Genomic DNA, 18,311 nt, shown 5'->3' on the forward strand with positions numbered 1-18,311 from the left:
TGTGAGCAGAAATCCAGAGGCAATTGAATTGCTTTCTCCTGAGTCACCCCTACTTGTCAGCTGAGCCTAAGGAACTGCTCGTGTGCCTGGAGCAGACTGCCAGAGCAGTGGCAGCCAGAAAGCAATTACTGCTATAATATTATTGCTGTAATTTATACCGAGACCCACATGAACCCTGAGGATGAGGGAGCTGGAAGGCAACTGAACCTTCTTGCACATTTCCTATCTTCTGTTGATGCGAGGCAGAGGTCATGTCTGTGACGTAGTGACTAGCTTTCCTGTGCTCGGGTGCCATCAATGAGACTTGTCAAACCTCACTGAAAAAAAAATAAAAATCATGCTGACATAAACAAAAGACAATTGTTAAGATCAAGGAGATCCAAACCCCATTTTACTATAATCCACAAAACTCTCCCTTGAGCTCCAGTTGAGCCAAACTTTCACAGATCAAGCTTATTTTATTTTGGGGAGTTTGCAGACCTGAAGCAGTCTAGGCAACACTTAGTTGCCTGTGTGTGAACGTGTAAAGCAGTGTAATGAATAAAGGTCATATAGTTTGCAAATCTCTGCAATGAAATTTTTATGAATTTTGTTACTGATCTTGGAAGGCAGAGAATAGCTCCATATCGTGTCCTCAGCATCAAGTGGTCCTCTTGCTTTGCAAGAGGTTTGGACATATTTTTCAAATATATTTTGATTTCAAAAATGAAGTAAACTGAACATTGTAAGTAACTTCTACTTATGAGAATTACCACACTAAATTCATTCAAATAAAGTTACATAAGTGCAAGAATGTTTGCAGGACATTGCTCAAAAGGAGAATGTCTCTGGCCCCATTTACAAGGTGCAAATAATCCTACTTTGTGACTACAAATGTCTTTAAAGCGTGGCTTTCACTGGCAATTTCTGATTTTGTTTTCAATATATGCTCAATGGGACAAAAATTTTCCATGAGCAGCATTCAAATATGCTGGTTTAAACTCATATAGTAGAAAAAAAGCTTATTAAATATAATACAGAAAGGACCACTAGGCATATTTCAAATTTTAGTGGGCACAAGAAAGGAGGTAAAATTAGCATTTACTCATTATTTATCTACTTTTTAATATTTATGACTGGCTGTAATTGTACTCTTTTTCTTTTCTTCTCTTTCTTTCTTTTTTGAGAGTGCCAGTGTAGTTAGATTCCGTAGAAGTGGTATTTTGGGGCAAATAGCAGAACTGCTGGACTTAAAAGTGTTTTAAAACTGAGATGACAAAAACTGTTTTCTTCATTCATCTTATAATTCGTGAGTCTTCAGATGTACTGTGATCCCATTTCACATTTTCTCTAGGACAGCTAAAATCTTCGAACTTTGGCACTGTTATTTTTTCTACTGACAGGTGATATGTTCACCTGATGATGCTGGTACAGACACTGAGTCCTTTTAGCATTATTGTGGGTGTGCTGGTGTGCCTAGGCTGGAAGGGAGAGGACAAGGACATTTCCTTTTTTTTGTGGAGACAGTTAGCTCTAGACCACCAGATTTGTCCCTAAAAGGCAGATGGGTAGAAGTTGTAGTTCTGGGAAAAGCTTAAGTGGGAAAAGTCTTGGAAGAGCTTAAGTCAGAATTCATAAGCACCAAGGCTTCCCAACTATTAGACACGAGAGTTCAGGAAGCCATACTTTACTCCTGCTTCTCAGAGAGCTTGTCGTCTCCTTAGAAAATTTCTGTAGAAGAGCTAAGCAATCCAACTGGAAACTATCAATTAAAGATGCACTTTGAATGTATTAAGTGCTGTGAAAGTATGAAGTTCTGTGCAAAATGAAACCAAAATTGGTGGATGTTATGGCACTGATATTTCTGTCTCATTTTCCCTCCTGTAAAATTGTAGCCTATAATTTTCTAATGCATTTAAGAGAACTTTAGAAAAGTTTGAGAACTCTGTGAGTCTGATTATCTCACAATAATGCCCTTGCAGAAATGCAGGGTACAGGCATTGGGAAGTCACAATATAAAATAAGAAAAACTCAGCTGGAATGTTAGATAGATAACAACATATAATACATAATAACAAATACCATTTTCTTCATTCAGGTAAACGATGCAATTGTTTTGTTTAATCATTGTCCTTTTTTCCATATCCTTCAGTGTCTGTCAAAAGCACTGCTGTTGTGATATGCTCTGACCAAGTTTCTTGCAAGAAGTCCAGGTCATCTTCTGCAGTCCTGGGAAACATGGCAGAACATGGCAGGTCCTGCTCACCTAGGCTTTCTAACATGGGCTTTATCTTGTGGCTCCCGAGAGCAAGGATGGAAGTGAGGAGCATGGGCAGCCACAAAACAAGTGTGTGCTAAGATGTGCTTCTTCCTGGGGGACTGTTGGGAAGTCAGTGTGTGCATGCTCCCCTGGCATGGTGAGGGTGCACCAGCTTCAGCAGAGGTGGTTATTGTGACTAGCTGGTGTGCCCTGCACTGTCTCCCAATTAACAAGGCAGGAAAGCAGCCAAGCACTCTAGAAGCTTCCTTGTTTCAGGACATGATTTCTCACTTCCTTCTCACTTAGCCTTTGTTATTCCTCCCCTGAGAGGGTTGACAGTTTTCTTGCGTTTCCGGAGCACCCTTTTTCCCTAGTCTTCTGGCAAATGCACTTTGCTGTTCTCTCCTACCTTTGATTGCCCTTGGCCTACTTGAGCCTGCCTTCCAGTTCCCACTCCTCCCTTGCAGGGTCTCTGCCTGTCCACGAGACTCCCAGCTCTCTTCCCCTCATCTCCTGTGCAGAGAGTGCTAATGGGCACTTTTAAACCTTTCCTCTGTGCACGCTGTGTCTTGAGCGGATGGTGATACGGCTTTGTTGAAGTCACGAGGGTCATGCTGACCTGCGCTTGCTGAAGCTCTGGTGGGTAGGTAATGAGCAGCTTTGAGAGGTTGATCTGAGATGTGACAGGTGAAGCTGGGGAAGAAGGCGTACTGTGAGTTATTATTTGTGCATTTGTTTTAGCCTGCCTGATGCTGTAAATGAAGGTCTAGCATTGTGAAGCCCAGTGTTGAACCCTGGAGATTACTGAGTAAGGCTTATTTGTAGGTACTTTGGCGCCAGTGTTCATATCAAGAGCTATTAAAAATAATGAGAAGCTGCAGCTTTACTAATGATTTAAGAGGTTCTCCTTGCATCTCAAGTATGAGGCTAATCTGATGAAGCCATCTTCATCATAGCATCCCACAGTATTTTGTCTTTATAAGTACATCTTGTTCTGGCTTGTTTCAGAAATCTGCTCTTAGCTTAAGGTCTGCAATTGTTGGCCCATAAATTAGTACCAATATTATGGTGCAATTACTGCACTGGTCTGAACTGTTCTCTATTTTTAGGTATGACATTGTTCAGGTTTTTGTTGCATAGCTTATTTCTTTCATCATGAATCAGCAGGCTGCTGAGTATAATGTAATGCTGTTTTTTAGAACAATTAGTGCAGGCTTACGTAGATACCAGTAATTCCGTATTTACACAGATGTCTCTTTAGATGGAGACCATGGTCCAGTTCCAGACTGAAGGAGACTGTGGTCAATATTCCCTTCTGGTGGCTTGAAATACTAAGTACCTGTGTTTCCCATGGGCCAGGTAGTTGAGTGGATTTACACATGATCAGAATCTCAGCATGCACACAAGTCATGTAGGTAATAACATCTACCATCACTGAAACTGAACTGTTTGTCAAGAAGCTAAATACTTCTAACATCTTAACAAGAAAGAGCCAAGTTTATGCCTTACAGAGAACTAATAACAGGAAGCTTGATTTCATGAAAACTCGGGTAGCAACTAGGATGTGTGCTGTGTCAGTACCCTACAGCTAATGTCTGAGTTCTCTCAACTTGTATCTTCTCTTTGAACAGTAAAACATTGGCCCTCCGGTGGCTGTAGTGTCCTTGAGTCTCAGTTAGTATTAATCATAGACTGCACAGCCTTTGTAAGTATGTTGCAGCTTCAAATTTTGGCCATCTTCTTTGAATGCCCATAGGTTTTATTCACAAATAAAACTGTATTCTCTTTTCCTTTCTTAGCACTGTTGTTAAAGAGGATTTCCTTTCTATTACACCTCTAAACCAAGACCAAGAGGTGCTAAATGTAAAAACTTACTGAGCCTGGTGAAGAAAAACCCCATGCAGCTATTGTTGATATGGTCCTTGATTCTGCAGGAGAAACGCTTAAGTCTTTAATAGTCCAGAGAACAGGCTGGTCTACTTAAAGGTGCAGGCTGAATGAGAGGTAATTAAAGCTAAACTGGAAACAGGCAGTTCCCATCTATGATTATAGAATCCTACAAAATACTTACATCGGAAAGGAAGGCATCAGAGCACAGAACTAGAAAAACAGGTATCGGGAGGCTACCTCCAACATGGATGTTTGCTGCCCATGTGTACTAAGCAAGTCATCACAAAGAAAGATAGAAATGCATTCAGAAAAAAATTATATTGTCCCTAAAATAAACCTAGATCTGGGGAGAAATTTTCATAGAAAGAGAAATGCTTGAAAGGTTTAATTCTGAAAAAGTCCCACGAGTGAGAGCATGCAGTTACGATGTTGCAATTAATATGAATTGTTCTTTGTAATTTGATAACATTCAGAGGTATCAATAACAAATGAGCATTTAATTTTTTCTATAGAACCTGTCATTTTTTTATCCATATTGGCTGGGTAATTACTGCCTAAATCTCAGCAGCATTATGAAGTTTAATTCATTAATTTGTTTAAAGATCTTTGATGCTCTGTGCTAAAAGATGACATCAATATAAAAATAATGATGAGCACTTATATTTTAGTATCATTTCTGGGTTTTGTTAGTTGATTAATCTCTCAAACATGCATCCCTATGTACATTTATGAAAATATGCACGTTTTCAGTTTCAGATTTCAATAATTTGTACACTACTTCTAGTCTCTTGCACTTCAGAAGAAAGTTTAGTGATCTGCATTTCTATATAGTGGCATTTTAAGCCTTACTTACATTTCAAGTGAGAACAATACATCCTGAGATGTGGCTGACCAGGGCTGAAACTGCTGCATACTGTAAACAGACAGCATGTGGCAAGCTGTGGGTCCAAGCCCATGACCCCACTGTCTAGAGGGTTGCCAGCAGCTTTTTCTGTAGAAGATGTGAGTCCGTTCTGTGGGTGAAGAGAGGATGTTTCAGCCCTTTCGCAGAGGCTCTGTATCCAGCTGTCGGAAGAGAGAAGACCTCATGACTGCAGTGGCTGAACATTGTGACATTCAATCATAAAAACCAAAGGCATTTTAAGTGATCTGGCAAAAGTGGAGTCAGGACACTCCTGAGCACCTCCAGCTACAGTGATCATGACCTCATTTCTCTAAGTGTGAACATGAGCCTCTTCCATATGTAAATGCAAGAAATTAATTGCACTGATAAAACTATCCTGTGGTTGCTCATGCAGAGACATGAAATTCTAACATGGTTGTTCACCAGAATGGAAAAACTGCCTTACTTCAATAAGCGACTGCAGCTAACAGAACAGAAATATTTCTTAGCCCAGTTTTCCTTTCTCTGATTACTGACCAATCTGCCCTCCACAGGAAAGCAGAAAAGAAACCCTCCTAAAAAGTTTGGTTACTATCTAAGTTGAATGATAGAGGTTTTTTAAAATTAAGTTCTGGAAATACGTCTCCTCTTTAGGGAAATAAAGACATCTTTATTAACCTTGACAGCAAACATTGCTGAAGATCATCAACTCCTTTTAGCATTTAATTTCTAAATGCATACATGTGAAATTTCTGGGCTTCAATGAGCTTTCTCAGTGATGAATATAACTCCTTATTTTGCCCCACTGCACAACCTGCTTGTCTTATGTGAGCTGCATCTAGCAGCTTCTTTCCAAACTTCTGGAAGTCATGTACCCCAGGCAGCCATCAGGGCATTCCTGTACCTCATGGCCACCTCATCCCCAACTTGAATTGCAGCTGGCTTCAGTTAGGGCCTTCAGTTAGTGCCTTCCTTCTCCTTCACCTCCTTGTGTACGCATGTTTGGGAGGACAGGAGGACTTCACGGTCACCACATGTGCATCCCCTTCTTCCTCTCGCTGCCTTGCCCTCTGCTGCAGCTCCTGGCTTCCTGGGCTTGCTGAGTTTCATTCTTAGGAGGCTGCCACACACTTGACTCACCTAAATTATCTTTTTTTTTTTTTTTCTGCTTTCCTTTATGCTAGCAGGTGCATAGAGCAGACACTTCTCTTGCCTTATTCCTGCTGTGGCTTTGTCTTGAGAAGTCAAAGCAATTTTGTGCTAGATCTTGCATTTTGAATTTTTTACTTTCCTGGCTATTGGAAACCCACAGGAAGGTTCTGTATATGAGAACAATGAGAGTCTGCCAGTGTGCCCGAGAAAATGGAAGGCTGCTGACCCCTATTGGGGTGCTCCGGGCTCCAGAAATGATTACTGAGCACTGCCAATCAGTCTGCCTTTGTTCCATGACAAAATACAACTTGGGGATTAATATGGTGCAGGGGTACAACTCCAGCTGCATCTAATTTCATCACTAGGAGCCCATCTGTCTAGCTGCGATGTTGTGATAGGAAGTATTGTGATACAAAGTATTGCCAGTTGCATTGACTCATATTCTCTTTTCCTAATGAAGCCCAGAGATCAATTACCCGTATGTTTCCAGTGCATGTATCTGCCTTTCATGCAGTCCCTCCTGGGGAGTTATTGATGTTCCCATAGAGAATGAGCAAAGGACGGGACTCTTGCAAGCAGCCTCTCTACTAATTTGTGAAGAGATCCTGAGGAGGAAACTGGGAAATTGTTTCCCTTCCCTCATGGTGCTGCGTGATATATATGCATATAAGTTCTGTCTAAATGGATTTTCATTTCTTTTTGATTTCTTCATTAAAAGGTGTGTCACATGTACCTTCTTCATATTGCTTGTGGCTAATATGCAGCTGAGCAATTTTTTCAGTATCATGTCAAGACAGAAAAATAGAGGAGAGTAAGATGGCTTATTTTCAGTGCAGGTGAAAAAGGCTTGGGAAGAATACCCTGAATATGCCCGCCCCCTTTACCCCAAGGCAGTGGTTGCACCTTGAGGCTGCTGAGTGCCTCAGTTAGACTCCCAGATACACCAAAGAATCACCATGTGCTCCTTTATGGTGCTTGTTTTATTTGTATTCGTTTGCTGTTACTTCAACGTTCGGGATGTATGCAATGAATTATATTCTGAGTTGCTGCTTAGTTGCTCCTGTATAGACTAAGCAATGTACAACACTTCAACAGAGCATCTTACTTCAATCATATTATACTGTTCTGCTTTCTTACTGGAGGCTCTTGATTTTTGATCAGGCTATTAAAATACTGATGTATCAGTATTTATCAGTGAGGCTGCTCAACATCCTTACATCTTCTGGTTTCAGTAACATGCTGATTGCTAGATTAGAAAAAGCGCCTCATTAACACTTGTTGCTTTTAGTAGGTTTGTTTTGACTGGACACAGTGACAGAATAGGAAGTAACAGGACTTTCTGTACAGAAACAGAGAGTTAATATTCTTTTTTAGCTTAACTTGGCAGAAGCAGAACCATGCCACTGAACACAGCTTTTGCAATATGTTGGACTGTGAGTATTTATTCATTCTTAATTACATCTTTACATGAATATATCCTCACTTACGCTGAAAAAATATTTTTAAATGCTTAATTCTTCCCTGATTTAATTTTTCTTGAATCTTTACCATGGCAGAATCAAAGAATAAAATTCACTGGCAGTGTTGTGGCTCTGTCTTCTGGTTATGTGAGCTTTCTGGTAAGCAGAAGAGTTTTACCTTTGTACTTTGCCAGGTCAACACTCATATAAGAGGTGAGGTGATGCTGATTTTTTTTTTTTAGGCCAGTTGGTCTATTTTAAAAGAACTGAATTACAGTCTGAGGCATGCACAGTATTTCAATAAATAACAACGTTTCTGTCTGCAGATATTTCTGGGGTTTGGTTTGCGCTTTTTTTTTATTTGGGTTTTTTTTCTGTTTCATTACTTAAAGAAGGAAGCAGACTGCTTAAAGGCACATAGGAGTTACCAATTTGGATCACATTGGTAGTTCACCAACTAGTTATGATCACAGCTAAGTGCATCAGAGGAAAGTGTAATAATATGCAGCACAGAGTGTACTTCGTAACTTGTCTCCGTGAAAATGACCTTCTTAACCTCTTCTGTCTGCTCACATTCCCCCCACCAATTGTGAAGATGCACTTTCTAACGTTACTTTCAATTTTTCTATTTGTAAGCTGCGCTGTTGTTCCTGGGTTGTTCTTGTAGAGGATTTGGGTCCACAAGTCCTGCTTGTTCCCTTCTGTCTGAAGCCATTTCCTAACCCTGCAGGTTAGGTCCTGACCATCTGGGCAGAATTTAGGTGGCAGCTGATCCCTAGGGAACCATGACAGATAGAGGATGTCTGTGAAGGGAAGCAAAGTTTCTTTAGGATAGAAAGAAACCCTGCAGAAAAGCTGGGAATAAACAGATTTGGGAATTAACCTTGCGTAATAAGGAAACCAAGTATCAAACTGGGCAGGATGGAAACTTCTTTGTGAGTTTTATATTTTTGGAATAGAATTCCATCAGATAATAGTTGGTTGTGTCTCAGGCTGAGTGGAAATACCTTTGCCTATTATGCTGTGTGAAATCCAGCCGCCTCTAGCAAACATTTCCTTGCCAGCTTGTGTTTGCCACTCCTTGCTGCACTACTAGCTACCTGCGAGTTGGGTGTTCACAGCACAGTGTTGACAGTTCGTGTCACCCAAGTGAACTTAACAGGATTTTAAGGTGCTTGATCTCATCCAGACCATTTGACAGCTAAACATAAAGGCTATGAACTTTATTTCTTCCATCCGTCAGGTCCCTGTTTACACGGATGTCAAGAGGTGTCAGCAAAGTGTTGAAACACGTTCTGATGCAGGAGGCACCTCTACAAGAGTTGACCTGGCTGCACTGTAGAGGCTGTGCACTTCAGCTAGTCCAGCTAGGAGAAAAAACTCAAATGCAATGGAATCAGGTATTTTTGTACTTCCTTGTAAATAAACAGAATTGCATCAAAATCCCACTGCCTTGAATGCTAGGGATAGTCAGTAACCCAAGGCAGTGTCCTTGCTCACGTCCCCAACACTTGGGACAGCGGGTAGCTCCCCAAGGCTTGCTCTGAAAGCTGCTTCAGTCACAGCTAGGCTTGAGATTTCTTCTGATGCAAGCCATCTCTCCAGGCTTTTGATGCCGAGCTGTCACTCACACACGTATTTCTGACCACAGTGATTCTCTGCAGAGTTTCACTGTTCAAGGTTCAACAGCCTTTGGCCTTTCCCTAGTTTGGGAGGCAAGGAGGGACGAATACATAAATCTCTGTCAAGGACTGTTTAGCTAGCTGGTCCCTAAGGCAGCTCTGTGTCTCCTTGTCTCCTTCACATTTTTTCAGGGGTCTGAATTTTGGATTTTCTTCTAATCATTTTAGGGGACTAACTACTTGTCCATAAGGGGGCATGATACCACTGTCCCCTCATCGGTTTTGTGGAAGGTATGTAAGTTCTCAAGTTAGCTGGAAGATTGAACACTTCCAGATATAAATACATTAAACTAGAATTGCTTTACAAATACTTGACTTTATTAATTTCAACCAAAATTTTTTAGTGACTTCTGGCTGAGTTGCAACTTTTGCCAGGTGAACTGAAACCGCACTCTTTTTCTGTAAATGAACGGTTTGTTACTATACTGACTCAGTCTTTCATGCCAGTCTAGTGTCCTGTTTACAGCAAGATGAAACCAGCTGTGCCTTGATAAAATACATATTCCAGTGTGTTTTTTCAGTTGATAAAAAAACCTGATAAATGTTATCCATTTCTCCTCACTGTCATGGAGGCTCTACTCTGGAAGCATGAGAAGTATGTGCATTTGTCAGAGTTTCAATTTGGTTAAAAAGGTTGAGTATCATCAGTTAAAACAGGAGATTTGTGAAGCAGAAGCTCGTAAGGAATTCAGGAGTGCTGACTGAAAGGTTAAATGAACTAGGACACATTATGTATTTCCCTTTCTCAGACTGAATTTCCCAGACTGAATGGAAGAGATGGATGCTATTTCCCAGGCAGGTACATTTTGTGGATTAATCCCTTTAGAATTATTTGATAATAGAACTGTGGCTTACAATGTCTTAAATAAACCTTATTTCCTAAATATGCAGGAAACTGTTTCCATCTTTAATAAAGGCGTCTTCTAGTGTCTACTTCAGTGTTACTAAAACTAGCTATTACCGTTTAAATGGCCTTAAATGAGGCAGCTTGCATAATGGCTGAAGAGCAACAAAACCAAAATAATATTAATCTAATAAATACCCCAAACGCATGCATATTATTTAAAGATATTTCAAGGACCTAGTTAGATTTGACATCTTTTAATTAGAAGCTTAACATTGAGCTGTACTAATGCCACAATTAACTTGGACTGTTACTAATGAATTTTCTAAATACATTTTTATGCAAGTTGTTACCACCCAGTTGCCAGAGGCAAGGAAGTACAAGCAGTTGCGATAATGTCTGGGACTAATTGCCTCGCAGGGCTTGGCCTTGCCAATTACTCAGTTTTCATCAGCTTCAATGATTCATTTTTTACAGAATCAGAGCTGGACAATATGAAAGCAATCAAGTAGGTTTGCTTTTGAAAAGCATAATCTGTTGCTCGTTTTCAGCCAAAGCAATGGTACTTTTGGGCTGCTGCAGATAGAGTCCAGTTCCTGGCTTAGCTCAACTTTGTGACTTGAGTGAGTTGTTTCTGCCAAGACACTCCACAGCACTGATTAATTTTTAGCTACATCAAAGCTTGGGGGCAAGGTGTACAAGTTCTTTGAGGCAGCATTTAGATGTATTATGTCCTCTCTGCCACTTTTGTACTTAGCAGCCATGAGTCAGACCTTCCAAAGTAATGAGATTAAAAACAGTGACTTTTTTCTCTTTGCCATCTGCTTTATGAGATATTAGGTGACACTCTTGACAGATCTTTAGCTTTTCTTTGTAATCAAAATATTACACCATTAAATATGAAAGCGAGAATCTCACTTGGTTATACCACTCTGGGACTAGGAGCTTTGGGAAACTCTAAATGTCAGCAAATTTGGATAAAATCATGAGAGTTGACAGGGCTGCGGCAGGATAATAGATCCTTCTTTTGGTTCTGCATGCTAGCCTGCAGGAGGGCTTGCACGGATCTCCCAGTGATATCAAGGGATCAAAGTTTGTCAAGGGATCAAGGCCTCCTGACCCAAGAAGACACAAACCAGGAGTTAATGACAAGTAAGGAGACACACACCACAAGCATGGTTCCCTTGGAAAGGTTGTGTGGGATTGCAGCCGCTGCTTGCCCGTATCTTCTGTATATTGGCTAGCTGTGTGTGGATGGGGAGTTGAGGAAACTACCTACTTCTCAACTGTACTGAATCCCTGTCAAAAATTGACTACTTGGCCCATGTGCAGCTGTAGTGTGGTGACAGCTGGTCTTCACATCCTTATTATGGGTTATGTGCCTTGAGAACTCTTACTCTTGGTGTAGGAAGGGCCATAGTTTGACCTAACCTTCGCCTGTGACAGTGGCACAGTGTTTATCTGCCCTTGAAGAAAAGAGAAGAAAGTAATATCTGAATTTCCTCCCTGTTAGTGAGCATAGGGATTTATTTGTTTTTCATAGAGAGCTATGCAACATTAGGAAAACAGTGTTTACGAGACAGAGCTCCTGGTGGCATTCAGAGCTGGTTTCAACCCCTCGTCAAAGTGACTGCAGTTTGAGCTACTGGGGCACAAGAGTAAGTCCTAAAATAAGCAATAGTGGTTTGCAGTTGCACATTCTGACCCCCTCTAGATTTTGTAGCTGCCTCCAATAAGGAATTAAAAACAAAGCGGTGCTGTTAACCTTGTACAATACTTACAGAATGGCTAAACAGGAGAATGATTGGAAAAAATGTCAAGAGAGAAATGTCTCTTGCATTTCACAGAAATCAAGTAGAAAGTTGTTATCTTTCTGAATTTCCATGTTTGCATCATATTTGAAATTGGTATTTCCTAATATGATTTAAATAATTTGTGAATGTACTTTTCTGATTTTAAAAACCTGATTATTTTATCCCAAGGAAGACCTGTGCATCATCAGAGTGCCATGCATTTTGAAAAGTCATTAGACTAAGGATGAGGAATGGCGTATGTTAGAAACTCAGCATTGTATTTATGTGCAAGAACTCCGCTACAGCCTTTGGTGATAAACAACAGTCTAGATAGAGTCCTTGAGAATCCAGACAGCATTACCTTATGACTTACTTAGCCTGACTCACTGCTGAGTCTTTTCTCTGTAGTCTAATGCTGCGTGGCGTGCTCCCACCCTGTGGGAAATGTGAAGGCAGTGGCAAAAAGAGTATGTGTGAGATAAAAACATTTCCTTTCAGTATTTGTATTGTAGTCTCACTTCCTTTTTTTGGATGTGTACAAGTGAAAAACATCAGCTTTGCATGCAGAACTCAAATATAATCTTTTCAATCAGCGAAGCTAAAACTTGGTGGTATGTATTAAAAAGAAAAACCCCAACAGCCAAATACCTGGTAATCTAAGCATTTTGGTTAAGATGTATGTATGCTTTTTGGTCCGTCCAGGCATGTGGAGTCCCCAGGCTGTGTTCTGGAATTGAGAGAATTTTAGAAATGAGCATTTAGAGCAAGGTGTATTGACTATACGGAAAGTTTTATTTCCCCACCCCTGATAACACTTCTGCTTCTTGTCAGCTCTCTCGCTTATGCACTATGTATATGCTGCTCCTACAACCTCCCGTTGGCGCTCTGCATGCTAACAACCAGCTGCTGTGTCGTGCTTTTGGAAGTGGCTTTGCTAGAGGGAAGGATGTCAAGAAGAGGAGGCACAAACCACACTCAGCATGCAAAGAGGGCTTGAGAGGAAGAGGTCATTGTCTTCTGCTTCTGTTCTGTCAGATGTGTCTGCTCAGATGTGCAGAAATTGCCCTATTAAAGCTACTAGGGAGGTGGAGCAATGAGAGCTTTAATATTACCAATGAACTGAGAAGATCTGGACCTGTGCTGAGGTTCACGATAGATATCATATTTAGTATATGCCCAGAGTAATTTTTGTGGTGAATTGTCTGTACTTCTTACTGAACCCAGTACAAGTCCTTGGAGGAGATAATCTGATTTCAGAAGACTAAAGAAATTCAGCAGGAAAGTGGGAGAATTGAGCAAAACAGCAGGAGATCTATCAGGCTGAAGGAAGCCAGCTTTGCTCAAAAAATGAGGTACCTTTAGGTGTAAAGCCAGGAAGCTCATTACCAAACCTGCTTACGGGTAAGTGTGTATTTTTGATGTTATAACCCACATGGATTGTTTGGAAAGTGGCAGGCAAGGTTATCTCTGTTCTCATACCTTAGTTCAACTTAGTCATTGTTACCAAGGCTGGTAAGAAGAATAGGACCTAACTTTTGCTGAAGTATTCAGGGTCCCAGAAATGTTCTTCACTGGGTTATTTTTAGGTGTGTCAAACTGTCTTGAATGAACTAGCATTCTGCACTTGTTGCAAGTAAGGTCTTTGACTTTTCAGAGCTTTAGTTAGCAAAATTTTTATTTTTTAAGTTTTATTCAAAATTAGGTATAGCTAATGACATTTATGAAAGTGTTCTTTTTCTTGAAAAAAATTTGATAATAATTAGCCATTTCTCCTCATGTATTTGATTTGTTCATGTAGACTGCAAGCCAACTCTCCTTGAGGCTGGTTATTTTGTTAGAATGACAAATGCTCATGTATGGTCTTTACCAAATGAAGACCCTGGGAAAAACTGGGATACTATGTTCAGGTGAAGACACTGTTCCTCTCTGTCCCCACACCTAATTTAAGGAATTCAGGTAATTGGTAAGCTGGTGAGAAGAGACACTTTAGCAATGCAGATTCTACTTATGACTAGAGTAACTTACATCTAAGTGTGCCGTGGTGATCTAAGCCAGACAGGTGCTTTAGGTGTGTCTCGGAGCTCTCTTTCACAGGTGACACTAGGCAGCTAAGGTGGCAAGTACTCTTGTACAGGCAGCTCCCAGGCATATGGCACAAACATAGCTGGAGATGGAGTGGGCCTGTGGGTTTGAGATCCCTGAGGAAATGACCTAGAAGAGGCCGAACAGGAGTTGGAAGCCATTTGGCTACTTCTGAAAGGTGGACCGGACAGGACCGGTTGAGGTAATCTTTCAGCTCCCTACAGATATGCATCTATATTTACCCTTTCTGGGGCAGTTGAGGTAAAGGAACCCCCTTTTTTTAATGTAGGAATTTTAACATATGAGTGAGTAGAGTGCACTGTTTGCAAAAGACTGCTGTGGAGACTTGTGGCAAGCCTCCAGCCCTCTGCAACTCAGCTAAAATGTATCGGTCTATTTATTTCTGCCTTTCCTCATCCCTGGGAAGGACTTTTTACCAGACAAGAGCCCAAGACTGAAAGACTTGCAGCTGAATTTTGTCATTGACTCATCACGTGCCTATTGGTAAGCCATCTGCAAATAAAATAATTGTAATTTGGGGTGTCTCATCTAAAGACCTCAATTTCTATTGCCAAAAAATGAGACTAATTCATATAACACAAGGATAACTCAATTTATCTATTGAAGAGCTCTTTGCAGGTGTAGAGTACTTGTTAATGGCTAATTAGCATTATTTAACTGTGTTTCCAGCCATTAAAACTCCACTGTCCCAAATGAGGCTTTTATCCTAACCTGTACATAGAGTAATTTTTCCAGCCATAACTGTGTGTAATTTGCCATTTGCTCTCAACTGATCCACTTACTAGCTGTTGACAGCAAACTGAGTTCAATCTCATCTCAGTAGCTCAGATGTTCCTAGACTTCAGCCTGAAAACCTGTGTGCACAGTTAACATGCTAAATCCCTATTTTGTTTAACAGAGCAATTGTCCCATTTGAAGCAGTTGAGGGGTGAGAGCCCTACTCAATAAGGAGGGGTGCAGGTTAAAAAAATCAGTTTGTGCTGCACTCAGCAGGAAGATTTTTAGGCCAGTAGAAAAGGGACATGATAGATTGACTGCTCGGGCAGTAGCTCACCCGTTGCAGGTATTACAAAGCCACAGAGAGCCTTTCTCCAAAGAAGGTACCTGCTTTGTCAGTTCAGCTATACCCCAAAACAGCACGTGCCTCATCTTTGCCTATACCAAGACACAATAAACTAGGATAACACAGGATTTTCTTTCTTCTTTGTTTCACTGGCCAGAGACAAGTTCCTTATTCATTCACTTAGAACAAGTGTCTCGGGACAGGCTGTGGAAGGTAGCACAAAAATGCCAATTGTTATCTGTAATTTCACTGTGATGTTTCTTACTGCGTTTCACAGAAGTGATTTTCTTTATGAAACAATTTCCAATTTCCTGTCTTACTACTTCCTAACGCACCTTGCTGCTACCTTCAAATGCACAATTTTAGAAGACATTTCCAAAAAATCTTTTTCAGTTCCCAAATTTTAAAATATTCAATATACTCCAGAGTGAATGTCATTAGTTCTTAGAATCTATAGACCTACCGTATTTACTTTAAATTTCATTTTCTAGAAATACTCAGTTACTTATAGTGACATGTGATTGATGACATTTCTGCAGCCTGGTGGAATCCAGTTACTTGGTTCAGCAAAAGTTCACTTTTTGAAGGGTCACAGTGGGAACACATTATCTTGGAAGTAAGTTTTCAGCAGTTTTCCATTTCCTCCTCCTCGCATGTACTTAGTCATTTCAGCATTGGTTATGCTGTGCTGAAATCCTGTCTCTGCAAGCTCAATTCCTACTCCAAGTGGATGGCATATTCTCATTTATACCCTTTCAGATGTTGTGGCTGAACTTGCCTTCTAAGCAAGAGAGCAGGGGCTTGACCCAGAGCTCTTTGAAATCAGCCTTTCTATTTACTCTTCTTAGACTTTGTGCTGAGTTAACAGCATACTCCAGTCAATTGCAGAAGCAGCACATCCCTTTCCCGAGCTTTCCCTGTCCAAAGCCCAGCACAGAGCAGGTTGTCATAATTTCTTTCATCCTTCTGCCAGTTTTTGGGGTTTTTTTTCAGTTCAGTGTAAGTGTCTACTGTCTGATGTTTCTGCCATGGGACGTATGTTTTAGAGTAAACAAGGTTTGTTTTAATTTTTCCAAGAAAAATTACCTGTAAAAAAAAAATTTAAAAATCTTTGCTTGAAAAAGCTAATTGCACTTAGTCTAAAGTGCACCAGTTAGCGTGTCTCATTTCAGAGCTGAGGCAGGTACCTGAGCCCCTTGCTCTGCTCTCGTGTCAAAGGCTGTTCCTAGTGAGCGCTGCTGGAAATGGGTACCTGCTTTGTCAGGGCCAGCAAGGGTACAGGACACATCCAAGTGACCTCTTGTGCTCCAAGCTACAGAAAGGAACATGCTTGCTGTGCCATCTGAATTGGGGATGGGCCAGGAAAATAAAAAGGAATCAGTTGGATGTGCCTAAAGCTAAGTTTGTAACTTACTTAGCAGCGTGAAGTCTGTATTAATGTGGAAGCAGGAATGGTGCACACGTGTCTGTGAGGAGGAGAGAGAATGGAAAGAAAACTTCACAATGAGCGGAAAACAGAAAGTTAAAAACTTCTATGTTCAGATCTGATGCTAGTCAAATTTCTTAGTAGTTCTGAACGATGCTGAATGGAAAGCTAGAACGCCTTGAACCTAAATATCCTTGTATTGTACTTAGCCTGCTAGATGTACAAGTAAATCCAACAAAAGAACTTCTGTGTCCCCAGGTACCTGTGAACATAACTGTGCAAATCCTCTCACCCCTTCCTACCTACCTTGCCCACCTTGAACTTCTGGTTAGGAGGAATCGGGAAGGGAACTGTGTTTGATTTGCAGTACAATTTGGCCATGCACTTATGATGTAATTATATGCCATGCCAGACAAGAGTTGTATTATGTCATCTTGATTAAAAAATGACTGCTGTATCAATAAGCTACCGCCTATCGTGATGTCAGTCTGCACAATGCTGTTGATCTGGCAGACTCTTAAGCAAAAGGATAACCCCTTTCCTTTTGGTCGCTTTATTAAATCCAGATTGATCTTTCATCCAAAATGTCAACAGATCTGCCAGCAGCTTAGCAATTAATGAGAATAATGACCTGCTGTAAAACAAAAAACAGTGAATTAAAAGTACAGGTCATGTCTGCATTGGCCAACAAGACACAGATAACTTTTTTTTCAGCTGTTCTTAACTCTCATCTTTAAAAAAAAGACATAGATACTAGGGAGAGTCTGTAATCGCAATCGAACTCAGGGTCCTATTTGAGCGCTCAAAGATGTTGGCTCGTAATTAGGGACAGCTTCTGCTGTCTGCTGTGGTGATCCTGGCCTCACGCTTTTCACTCTATTCTTCTTCAAAGATTTCTGCTCCTGCTGCTAGGGTTGCTCGGCTAATCATAAAGCAGTTACAGATCTTAAATCATAGCTGGATGCACTAGGAAAGATCAAAATTGATGCCAATTTACATTAATATGAAAGAGTGATACAGCATCTACTTCACCAGAAGCTGAGCTGGTCCTGTAAGAAGGGAGGGAGGCATCTAAAATGGGCGGATTATTAGGACAGAAAATTCTTCTAAGCTTTCTTAAGCTCATCTATATCTACTGACGAATTAGAGCTTTAATTCCCAATGAATTAAAGAGATCAGCTCTGAGAGTTTTTTGTACTTGTGTATTTTTAAGATTCCAGCTGTTAAATTCTGAAGCTATTTTGATGATAGGACTGAAGATCCTGAATTCCATTTGAAAATTCATACAACTCAGATGCTATCTGTAAATCATATTCTCAGTCAAAAAAAATGTGTACTCTGAGTAAATGTACTGTTTCTTGTTCACATTTATAATTAAAAGGGTTTTATTTTAAAGGTTAAATGCTTTATATTTTTGGACCAACATGGAAGTGAAACTGTGTTATATTTTAGCATAAATTTTAACAGTACTTCTACTTTCCTTTCATGTTGACACAGACCACATTGGTAAGATTTTATCTGCATAGAAGAAACATGCCTATTATAGTACCTGGGAAGATGTGTGACAGTGTAACTTAAGTCAGAGGCAAAAACTCTTGCTAAGTTTAGTGAAATCAGTTTTCCTAGTGCATTTAAGAATATATTAATTCTTTGCAAAAAATCTTGTTCTTTCCCTTAGAATAAAACACCAGAATCTGCTAAGAATAAGAGCAACAAGAGTCAGTGTACCAATAAAAGCCTCTAAACACCATTGGAGACATTATTCCTTGAACAATG

At 40.4% G+C, this 18,311-nt stretch overlaps 1 protein-coding gene across 6 annotated transcripts in view; it reads left to right on the plus strand.

The window, feature by feature from the left end:
• Nucleotides 1-18,311, plus strand: part of TMCC3 (transmembrane and coiled-coil domain family 3) — a 145,331-nt gene that overhangs the window by 54,645 nt on the left and 72,375 nt on the right. Inside the window, exons 1-4 of one of the 6 annotated variants that reach the window (XM_055808070.1) lie at nt 12,792-13,344; nt 13,742-14,227; nt 14,315-14,529; nt 15,601-15,725. The exons of 2 other annotated variants lie outside the window; for them this stretch is intronic. The gene's annotated coding sequence lies outside the window, so the exon portion shown is untranslated. Of the gene's footprint in view, nt 1-12,791; nt 13,345-13,741; nt 14,228-14,314; nt 14,530-15,278; nt 15,726-18,311 lie in introns of those variants that run through there. 3 more of the 6 variants (XM_055808071.1, XM_055808069.1, XM_055808072.1) reach the window with 3 other exon arrangements.

The sequence above is a fragment of the Falco peregrinus genome, chromosome 6, assembly GCF_023634155.1.
Source record: "Falco peregrinus isolate bFalPer1 chromosome 6, bFalPer1.pri, whole genome shotgun sequence".
Lineage (NCBI taxonomy): Eukaryota > Metazoa > Chordata > Aves > Falconiformes > Falconidae > Falco > Falco peregrinus.